This window comes from Leucoraja erinacea, chromosome 7 (genome assembly GCF_028641065.1).
Source record: "Leucoraja erinacea ecotype New England chromosome 7, Leri_hhj_1, whole genome shotgun sequence".
Lineage (NCBI taxonomy): Eukaryota > Metazoa > Chordata > Chondrichthyes > Rajiformes > Rajidae > Leucoraja > Leucoraja erinaceus.
Window position 1 is genome coordinate 29,054,755 of NC_073383.1, and position 12,443 is coordinate 29,067,197.

Here is a 12,443-nt window from a genome sequence, read left to right on the forward strand (position 1 = left end):
AGTACTAGTATGTACATGTGTACTAAAATCAATATGCACCAGCATGTACATATGTAGTAACATCAATACATGCTAGTATGTACATGTGTACGAAAACCAATATGTACTAGTATGTACATGAGTACAAAATCTGATATGTAGTAGTGTGTACATATGTAGTAACACCAATATGTACCAGTATGTACTTGTGTACTAAAACCAATATGTAAACAAGGGTTTAAGAAGGAACTGCAGATGCTGGAAAATCGAAGGTAGACAAAAGTGCAGGAGAAACTCAGCGGGTGCAGCAGCATGTATGGAGCGAAGGAAATAGGCAACGTTTTGGGCTGAAACCCTTCTTCAGACTAATGGAGGGTGGGGGGGGGGCGGCGATAAGAAAGGAAAAAGGAAGAGGAGGAGCCCGAGGGCTGAGAGAGAGCTGAGAAGGGGAGGAGACAGCAAGGGCTACAGGAAATTGGAGAATTCAATGTTTATGCCGCTAGGGTGCAGACTGCCCAAGCGGTATATGAGGCGTTGCTCCTCCAATTTCCGGTGGTGCTCACTCTGGCCATGGAGGAGGCCCAGGACAGAGAGGTTGGAATCAGAATGTGAGGGGGAGTTGAAGTGCTGAGCCACCGGGAGGTCAGGTTGGTTAAAGCGGACCAAGTCGAGGTGTCCGGTGAAACGATCGCCAAGCCTATGCCTGGTCTCACCGATGTAGATCAGCTGACATCTAGAGCAGCAGATGCAATAGATGAGGTTGGAGGAGATGCAGGTGAACCTCTGTCGCACCTGGAACGACTGCTTGGGTCCTTGAATGGATTCAAGGGGAGAGGTAAAGTGACAAGTGTAGCATCTCTTGCGGTTGCAAGGGAAAGTGCCCAGGGAGGGGGTGGTGCGGGAGGGAAGGGAAGAATTGACCAGGGAGTTACGGAGGGAGCGGTCTTTGCAGAAAGCAGACAGGGGGGAGATGGGAAGATGTGGCGAGTGGTGGGGTCACGTTGGAGGTGGCGAAAATGACGGAGGACTATTTGTTGTATGTGACGGCTAATGGGGTGAAAGGTGAAGACTAGGGGGACTCTGCCCTTGTTACGAGTGGGGGGATGGGGAAAGAGAGCAGTGTTACAGGGTATGGAAGAGACCCCGGTGAGAGCCTCATCTATAGTCGGGGAGAGGAAACCCCGTTCCCTGAAGAATGAGGACATTTCCGATGCCCTGGTGTGGAACACCTCATCCTGGGAACAGATGCGGGGTAGACGGAGGAATTGGGAGTAGAGGATGGTAAACAAGGGTTCTTGAGTAGTTGAAGGTCCAGTTATTCCATTAGAAATACACAATTTGTCCCAATTGCAAAAATAAATCACGTGACAATATAATTCCTCAAAATATAACATTTTAAATATTTTTCTAGCAATATTAGCCTTGGCAACAATTTAAGATTTCATGTAAATTTTGTCCAGAAGTCTATTAACAGGACTTGAAAGGGTAAAGAACCATGTTAATTATGGCTTACTCATTTCACTGTAACAAGTACTTTTACTAATCTGCTATTGTTTAAGAAAAAAAGCATTTGCAGGCTTTTTCATGATATAATTCCAGACTACATTGGTAGTATGTTGCTACAGTTAAAGCTTGGCTGTTAGCTAAATTAAGCCATTGTGACTCGAAATCCTCCTTTAATAAGGTTCATGCTGTCTACAACTTCATCATTTTCTGCTGAATGATAATTACTTTATTCAATCATGTTCAAGGCTTTAGTGAAAGCTAGCAGTGATTGATTAACTTCAATTACCATGCTTACATTTGCATAGATAAAAACTGCTTTTCAATTTGTGAGTGGCACAGCGGCGGAAATGTAGCATTGATATTTGCATTTCAATGTGTACAGTGAAGAATAAAGGTGGAAGAGAGGTCTGATCTGAGCTAAACCCTTTCTGCTTCAGTGCCTCTGCTTTTTCCGTAAACACTCTTGTTATGATGTTGGTTTGTACAAGCTGCACTAAGGTAACTAACTGTGCCCCAGTTTACAGGATACAGACTCGCTTGACAGGTTTACTGTATGGATTAAGAGCGATCTTTATCCCGTCTTTTGTAAATACTGAAAGTTACACAGCGTGATATCAATAGTTAGCTCCAGTACCTTAACCCTTTACGCACACCAGAAAGCGTGAAGAGAAATACCCTGAATAATTCAGTGCACAACTCTGTGAATATTCCTGCTTTCAAAATGTGTGCAGTCTAACGCAAAAGAGATCCACTTTTTAGACTTTCTTAGAAAGATGCGCTACCAATAATCATAATAAATATATTTAACGGTGTGTAAATAATTTTGGATACTCCTTAATCAATTATAAAGAATGTTTACGAATGTCTAAGGTTGAAAATGTTCACCAACATTCAAATAAATGCAGGCATATTTTGAATCATTTTGTTTTTCAGGCTGTATTAAATATCAGGGGTGGGTAATCAACAGTCTATATTGGGTGTGGACAATTGTTATAATATTTAAAATTCTTTAAAACAAATAGTTATCTTCAGTATTGCCAACAGATGCAAATGAAGTTACTAACCAGAATTTGCTTTCAATAAAATGGTTTAAAATTGCTTTGTTGACTCTGGGTAATATTTTCAATTCTTTTAAGCAAAGAGTTATCTTCAGTTTTGGCAACAGATGCAAATGAAGTTGCTATGCAGAACTTGCTTGCAATAAAATGGTTTAAAAATGTTTTATTGGCCGTGGGTAACGTAGAGCGAAAAACTAAAATGCTTTACATTTTTGTGGAACAAGCAAAACTTCTGTACTGGTGATAAAGCAGAAAAGAAAATGTTTTATGAATGTCATGCAAATTGTCGTTGCTGTTGACAGCGAAATGGAAGTGGGCAGAAATATTATTTAGCAGCATAAGCCTACAGTATTGCCTACATCCAGCTCCTGTTAATGCTACCATTGTGAAAGTTGCATTAGCAACAGTACTTAAGCGTTTGACTAAAGTCCCACTGATAACTCAAGAATAAAGGAAGAAATTCTGAAATTTAGGCCATAAATCTGGGTTGGCTTTAAAACTGCAGTTGTTGACCATATTTCTTGCAAACTAAGACATCTTAAGAGGCACTGCAGAGGCGCTGTGAATTATGTGCGTGACTTGATCGAGTTTGGTGGCCGAATGTTTGTTTATAAAATGTGATGAGGAATCAGATGGTTTAGATCAGATGGCTACCAGTGGATGTGACTTAGAACAACTTAAACATTTGCACCTGAAAAAAAAGTTACTGCTCTCTAATCAGCACTGGAAGTCATCTGCAATTTAAATACAATAAGAAGCGTATGAAAAACATGACTTGTTAGCAACAAATTAGCTACTTTATTTTTGTACAAATCCTACGTTGCAATAATTATGTTATTGGTTTTATTTCATAAATTGTTATCAGATTTGTATTCTTTTATTAGGGAAAATTAGACATATTTTCAATTTAGCTTCCTTCCTTCCTTTCAATAACCCCTCAGTAAAATATCTTTTTCCACAAGATTGGCCCAAGACAAATGAATTTCCTCAGCAATTAATGGAAACAGTTAATAGCCAACAGGGTTAAATACTTTAAATTTATCCTGATTTTTTTTAGTCTTTATATACATCTTAAGTGGTTAATATACCAACACTGACAGAATGATTATAGAATTTAAAGATTTCAAGACTAAAGTATCTTAATCACTACTAAATTGTTTATTCCAACAATTATGATTGCAGCCAACATTCTAAAATTAAAGTTATTTTTTAATATTTAAAAAATATTAAACAAACTACATAAAGCACATACTCGCATTATACAGCAAACCCTTTGTATGAAGAAATACCTAATTTACTCCGTATGCATAAAATACTTTATGATTTATACATAAGTACTAAATTAGGATAGAGGTGCAATTATTTTTCATGTTAAATCATCTTTTTTTCTAAAGCTTGATATTTAACATTTGCTTTGTCAAGTGAATGATTTCTGCTCCACTCTGTTCCTCTTAAAGACATTTCTGGAGAGAACGATATGTATGCTCTTGGTTCTCGCATCTTATACAATTCGTCTGGAATATAAGTTAAAATATATCCACAGGCACCTTTTGTGTACAACATTTTATCAGTCCATACTGTAATTAAATCAGAATAGGTTAGAGATCTTAATACATCCAAATTAAAACAAAAGGGATAGTTTTGATGGATGTACCTTTGTAGCAACTACAGGGAAGAAATTCTCATGTTTATTAAGATGTGATTCATCCTATGCACCTATATACCTAACAATCTATTTACTGTGCCATTCTACATTAAATAATAGACATCTGTTACTGCACATATTCAGTGTTTCTGTAGTGATTATATAGAAGTAAGCAGTAATTGTTGTGGAAACAGCATGTTTGCCTCATTTTGTTTCATTAATTACTGTTATGGTAATGACTTTAATCCCATTTTCATGTAGTGTGAACAACTTTTTTTTCTCCTCTCTGATCGCAAACATCCTTGCAGCGACTTGGAATCACTGAGCAGCAACCATTGACTGATTTGTTGCACTTCCAAGATGAGGGAACATAACGGATTTGTGCGGCAGGACCAAGATGGTACACTGTGAGACTAAAATCGCACAACTGGCAATAATTGACAGAAGAGTGGGGGGGGGGGGGGGGGGGGGGGGGGGGGGGGGGGGGAAATAGTTGCTTTTGTATGCTGCTGTTGGCTAACGTGTCTGCTGAGGAGGATTTTAACCTTTTCATACAGAAGTTGGATATGCTTGTGGGAACTGTCTATCTGCTTAGAAGCCACATGACAGTTAGTTTACAATAACTTGTCACTTTGACCTCCGAAGCTATTTCTTATCGTATGTATCAGGGTTCCTGTCAAAGGATAACACAATTAAATTTTTAAACATCTGCAGTTCAAAAACTGTAAATTCCCTAAGCTGTTTAGTGTCAGTCCACATTGACATCCAAAATATATTTTGGATTCACAATGTGCATAAGTCAAATACAAAATTAATAAGACTTAATATTGTAGAATCAACACATTTGGCTTTGAATTGTTCTGACCAACCTAATTGCATGCATTATTTATGTACAGTAATATTATAACAACACAATCTTGTCACCTAGGCTCAACATGTTAAAAGAACTGACTTCTGAAAAAAACTTTTGGATCTCAAATTGGAGATGCATAACTGCTTTTTCAGTTGATCTTTAAGAAACATTTCCCCAAGATATAGTTTATGACACAAAATAAAACAAGTAAGGCTTTGCATTTAAATATTTTTATAATGAAGAGGTATAAACGTTTAGAAGTTTATTTAGTCAAGAGTTAAAAGTGTTTAATTGTCGAATGTACTGACATCGGAACAATTAAATTCTTACTTGCAGCAGCACAACAGGCAAACACAATGCACACAGATAGTATATAACAAACAGAAACATCCAATAAATTAATGATGTCAACATTGATGCAAAGAAAATGTAGGGATAGTAGAAGTGCCTATTTAACACACCTACAATTAACATTTCAATGTCCTTTTCTCTCTGATAGCAGAATTGGACATCTGTTTGCATTAAATACTATCCAGAAGCATAAGCTGGTTGTTATAAAATTAGACAATGCTGGAAATACACGGCAGTGCAAAGAAGCCTTTTCAGGTCAAAGACTCTCCATTAGAATTGAAAAGATTTTCCAGTTCCGATGGAAGGTCTCTGACCTGATATGTTCACTGTTTCTCTTTCCACCAATGTTTGGTTTAGTTTAGAATTACAGTGTGGAAACATGCCCTTCGGCCCACTAAATCCACACCAACCATCGATCACCCGTTCACACTAGTTCTATGTTATCCCACTTTCGCATCCACTCCCTACACACTAAGGGGCAATTTACAGAGGGACAATTAACTTACAATGTGGGATGAGGGAGGAAACCAGTGCACCCAGAGGAAACCCACGGGGTCACGGGGAGAACATGCAAACTCCACACATAGACAGCAACCAAGGTCAGGATTGAACCCTGGTCTCTGACACTGCGGCTTTACCAGCTGGACCACTGTGCTGCCCCTTTGTGATGCTACCTGAGTGTTTCCTGCATGTTCTGCTTTTATTTCAGATCGCCAGCATCTGCAGTTATAATTTTTTTGTTTGATTTTCTGGTGATTGTCGTAACATCGACTGTTTGAGAGTTACAACCTGCTATAACAATGTTGTAACTGTTACTCCCACAAAACCAAGTGGAAGACTGTCTAACAATAGTGTTTTACAAGTTTTGGGGATGAAAAGACAGTTGAGGCAGTATAAATACACTTCGATAAGACATAACATGTGGCAAATCTATCACAAGGTTTGTGCACCATATCGAATTCTAATCTTCGGAGCTTGCAAGAGAAAGATTTTAGTTCTGATATTTATATACTGCTTCAACAGAAAATGAAGAGAATAAATTTGTAGATGAAAAAAAGATTCCCTTTAAATGAAATGATGCCATTAACATTAGGTCTCTGCCGCAGAATAATAAAATATAATTGTTCCGTCCTTTGATATTGTCGGCATGTTTATTACTTTACAATCTTGGTATTTTTATTAATAGCTTCATATCGAACTGCTCTTTTATTGAGAGGTAATTTTCGATGTAAATAATGTCAATGTAACAGAATATGTTGGGTATATATCTTTACCCTAAGAATAAAAATAGGTGCTTAAAAATAAACAGATTTTTAGCAGGATGACTAGATAGCAGAGGATTATGATCTAATAAAGCCAATAATAGGATTGAGACAAAAATAAAAAGGTGAGATTAGTTCACATGACATTGCACAAAAAAATGAGTGCATGGATCAACCATATTTAGAAAGGAAGTTCAATAATCATATTGTATTCCATGTTGGATTTAATTATTTAATAAATTGTAACTCACAAAAAAATGAGATTGATTATTGTCAAATAAATGAAAAATTAGAACCAAATTAAACCCTGCTGTGTGATCAGTGCCATTCAAAAGGCATAGATAGGGTAGGCAGTCAGAATCCTCTCCCCCCAGGATGGAAATAGCGAGTAGTGGCACAGTGGCACAGCGGTAGAGTTGTTGCCTCACAATGCCATAGACCTGTGTTCAATCCTGATTACGGGTGCCGTCTGTACGGAGTTTGTATATTCTCCCTATGACCGCTTGGGTTTTCTCCAGGTGCTCTGGTTTCCTCCCACGCTCCACAAATGTACAGGTTTATAGGTTAATTGGCTTCGGTCAAATTTGTAAATTGTCCCTAGTGTTCAGGATAGTACAGCCAATGTCCCACCTACTGGAGTGTGACGACGCCCCCCAGTGCAGCCCCCAGGACCTGGCTGAACCGACCCGACCAGCTGTGACGTGCGCCAGATACTGGCAGAACGACATCTGAGATTGCAACGGACTCGAAGAAGAGGATAGTGCTAGTGTAAGGGGTAATCGTTGGTCAACGTGGACTCGGTGGGCCGAAGGACCTGTTTCCGTTCTGTATCTCTAAAGTCTAAAGTATAAATACTGTAGGACAGAGCTTTAAGGTGAAAGAGGACTCAATGGAGATGTGAGATGTTTAATGAAGTGGTGCAGGACTTTTTTTACGCAGGAGGTGGTGAGTGCCTGGAACTCGCTGCCAGGTGTGGTGGTGGAGGCAGATACGATAGTGACATTTAAGAGACGTTTGGATTGGTGCATGGATATCCAGGGAGTGGAGGGATATGGATTATGAGCAGGCAGATGAGAGTTGGTCTTGGTGTCATGTTCGGAAACCCATTGTGGGCCAAAGGGCCTGTTCCTGTGTTGTACTGTTCTATGTTCTATGTACTAATAAACAGAATCCTTGCTGATGTAATTAATGGCTACCACAAAGAACTGAGGTTAACTTACCACTCAATTAAACCAGGTTATTTTATCTGTAGTGTGCATAGAACTTAGAACATAGAACATAGAACAGTACAGCACAAGAACAAGACCTATCGGCCCACAATGTCGGTCCCAAAATTGATGCCAAGACTATCCAATATGGCTAACCCCTATCCCTCCATTCTCTGCATACCCATGTGCCTCGTCAAAAGCCTCTTAAGCAACACCATCATACCTTCCTCCACCACCAACCCTGGCAGCAGATTCCCAGTACTCATCACTTTCCATACATCTCTTTGCACATCCAACATTGCCCACCTCAACTTAAAGCTTTACCTTTAGACTTTAGAGATAAAGTGTGGGTACAGGCCTTTCAGCCAACCAAGTCTGTGTGACCAGTGATCACCCCATACGCCAGCATTATCCTACACACTGGGGACATTTTACAATTTAAAGCCAATTAACGTACAAACCTGTACATCTTTTGAGTGTGGGAGGAATTTGGAGCACCCGGAGAAAACCCATGCGGTTGCAGGGAGAATGTGCAAAGTCCGTACATACAGACCCGTAGTCAGGATCAAACTCGGGTACCTGGCACTGTAAGGCAGCAACTCTACCGCTGCGCCACTGTGCTGCCCTCGAAAGAAATCGATGCTGGGGATTGAACCTGTGACCTCACACATACGAAGTGCTTTACTCAAGATTTCAACACCTGCAGTTCCTTGTGCCTCTAAATTATTTGTGTTACATTTTGCAATAATTTACCGAAACTTTACACAAATTATACTTTATGTCACAAAAAATTGGATGATTTGATCTTACATCTAATCTGTTCTTGGATTGCTGCCTACGTTTGCAGTGGATTGCATTGCACTTTGTAGGGGCAAAGGGTTTGTAGGTTAATTGCCTTCTGTAAAAAGGTTGTCCCTAGTGTATAGGATGCAACACTGGGAAACGATAGAATTAGTGTGAACGGGTGATCGTTGGTTAGTGTGGATTCTGTAGCCGCACTGTACCTCTAAACTAAACTGAACTAAATTACACTAAACTAAATTACACTAAACTAACTCAGCCAGCGTCTCTGGAGAACATGGATAGGTGGTGATTCAGGAAGGGAGCCTTTAGTTTCTTTTAGAGATACAGCATGGAAAAAGACCCTTCATTCCACCAACTCCATGCCGATCATTGATCACCCGTTAACACTAGTTCAACGTTATTCCAATTTACAGTGGCCAATTAACCTACAAGCCCACACATCTTTGGAATGTGGGAGGATACACGGGGGGGAATGTGCAAACTCCATACAGACAGCACCTGAGGTCAGGGTCAAACCAAAGGAGTGCTGCACCACTGTGCTGCCCTTCTTCAGAATGAAGGGTGGGTTCCAACCCGAAACATCACCCATCCATGTTCTCCAGAGATGCTGTCTGATCCACTGAGTTACTCCCGCACTTTGTGTCTGTTTTTGAATGGCACTCCACTGGCTCATTTTAGGTTGAGAGAGCTAAAGCCTGGACTGAATGCATTCTTCTGATCTTCTGCTAACTGAAATCAAGCGTGTGTCACAGATTTAAACATTAAAAGATTGAAGGTAATCCTGTTAACCTGGGTTTAACTTCCCTGGAGTATTTTACATATTCAGGCATAAAACTGAGCAGGTGGTGTTTGGTTTTACATGTATTTTCTGAGGTTTATCCTTTAAAAATAAATCAGAATTAACTGGCTTTCACTACACTTCATTTATTTGCCTTTACTTAAAAGATTCGATTTTGAATTCAATGCTCTTGAAAACTCCGATAAAAACTCACTTTGCCTTTGAGAATGGCCAACAGTGCTGCCTTATCAACATTAAACATCCACTTAATAATGGAGGTGTCTATCTAATTAAATTGTTGGAAACATTTAATAGGTATTCTTGAAATAAATATCAAACTTGATTTAGCAACTCATTAACCTTATTTATATTTACATTAAGGTGAACTAAATTCAATTGAATATTTCGTGTGGGAAGGAACTGCAGTTGCTGGTTTACCCCGAAGATGGACACAAAATGCTGAAGTAACTCAGCGGGACAGGCAGCATCGCTGGAGAAAAGGTACAGGTGAAATTTCAGGTCGAGACCCTTCTTCAGATTTTGTTTCTCCAGAGATGCTGCCTGACCCTTTGATTTACTTCAGCATTTTGTATCCACCTTCAATTCAATATTCTGTTTGCTTGTTTGTTTGTTTATTATTGTCATGTGCACCAGTGTACAGTGAAAAGCTTTTGTTTGAGCGCCATCCAGTAAAAAAACTATACATGAATACAATCAAGCCGTCCACAGTGCAAAGAGAAAGGATAAAGTGTTTAACATTTAATGCAAAGATGTAACATTGAAGTCCGATTAAGCCCAATTAAAGATAGTCCAAAGGTCTTCAATGAGGTAGATGGGAGGTCAGGACCACACTCTAGCTGACGAGAGCACTGTTCAGTTGCCTGACAACAGCTGGTGAAAAAACTGTCCCTGAATCTGGAGTATGAACGTTGCAATAAACATTAGTTGACAACTTGTTCAATTTATATCACAAAATATGCCCCAAAATATTATTGTCCATTGAAAATGACATCCTCATAGAAAATCTACTGCAAGTTATTATTTATTGTCTTCTGGATATTAGAAACTTTATTTTCCATCTTAGGCTTTAAGATGGTGGTGACCTTTCGTGGTCAATGGAGTGAAATCTAATGTGCAAATATTCACATAATGAAGGGCAGAAGTCTCAACATTGTGTTTACTTACAAGTGCTGAATTTAAATTGACTGTCTTTACAAAACATTTCTTTCTCCCCAGAAAATGAGGGATTCTGTCTCTCTGTGTCTGTGTGGTTTGAATAAAGTAATGTATCAGAATGTCAATATTATTAGCTTGCCTTAAATTAAAGCCTATCTCACTGTAGGGACCTTTTCAACTACATGTAAAACCGCACTTTAAGTTTTAACATGTAAGGGTGGCACAGTGGCACAGCCGGTACAGCTGCTGTCCCACAGCGCTGGAGATCCTGGTTCAATCCTCACCTTGGGTACTGTCTGTGTGGAGTTTGCACGTTCTCCCTGTGATGCTTGGGTTTCCTCCAGGTCTGCCTAGCCTATGCGATCTCCTGGTTGCCAACCATTTCAACTCCCCTTCACACTCCCACACTGACCTTTCTGTCCTGGGCCTCCTCCATCGTCAGAGTGAAGGAACACTCACAAATTGGAGGAACACACCTCATATTTCGCTGGGGTAGCTCACAACATGCGCTATGAACATTGAATTCTCTAAATATTAGGTAACTTCTACTTACGCTCCCCTCCCCCCCCTCCTCCCTTCTTCCACCCTGGTCGTTTAACCAGTTCTACACATTGTATCCCTCTTGAGATCACACCTTCCCTAGCTAACAAGACACCAGGCTTACAAGACACCACCTTGCCTGAGGTCATTTGTGGTGGCCTTGATTGGTCCTGGTCTTTTCTCACCTGCAGTTTTTCACTTCCTCTCCCCACCTCCTACTGCCTTTCAGTCTGAAGAAGGTTCCTGTCCAGAAACATCACCCATCCTTTTTCTCTAGTGATGCTGCCTGTCCCGCTGAGTTCCCCCAGCGTTCTCTGTTTATTTCATTTCATGGGTTAATTGGCCACTGTAAATCGCAGAGTGGATGCTGCCAATGTATAGTAATTTGTGAATTAGACTACCTCTTCCCCTTTGCTATTACCTATTATACTTTAATTTAATTACTTGTATTGTATTTATGTATAGTATATCTGATCGGTTTGGATAGCATGCAAAACAAAGCTTTTCACTGCACCTCAATACATGACAATAATAAACCTAAACTAAACTTTCTATCTCTTCCTTGCCTCTGATCTAAATTAAATGTTGGTCCATAGTCCAAATAGTAGAGTTCTTATTATTTTACTCTCTCTCTCTTTGCCTAAAGTCACTTTAAAAATATTAATATAATTTTAAAATGTGATGATTTTTTTATTGCTTTAAGCAATGCATATATTCGACAGCAACTCCTTTTACCAATCTTCATCTAACACAGATGCTGAATATACTTACTCTTATTTAAAACTAGGGAATCTGTACAATCTCCTGTCAATCACCGCCATGAAGGCCACGTCCCTTCTGGTGGGAGGGGGGAGGGACTATAAAACCCGGAAATGTGGGCGTGGCTCAGCCTGTCTGCAAGATGGTGAGGGAGAAGTCACGACTCTCTGTCTGAGCTGGGAAACTACAGAACACTGTGAGTATGCAATGTACTTGAATAAATGATTTGTTAGCCCTTAATGAAAATGAAATAAGTTGTTTGGCCTGCCCTGTGCTTGAAACTGCAATGGTAATGGAAATGAAGTGAAAATGCAATGAGCTGTTTGGCTTGAGCCTGCCATGTGCTTTGAACTGCAATGGCAATGGAAATGAAGTAAAAATGCATTCAGCTGTTTGGCTTGAGCCTGCCCTGTGCTTGAAAGTGCAATGGCAATGGAAATGAAATGAAAATGCAATGAGCTGTTCAGCCTGCCCTGTGCTTGAAACTGCAATGCAATTGGAAATGGAATGAAATGAGTTGTTTG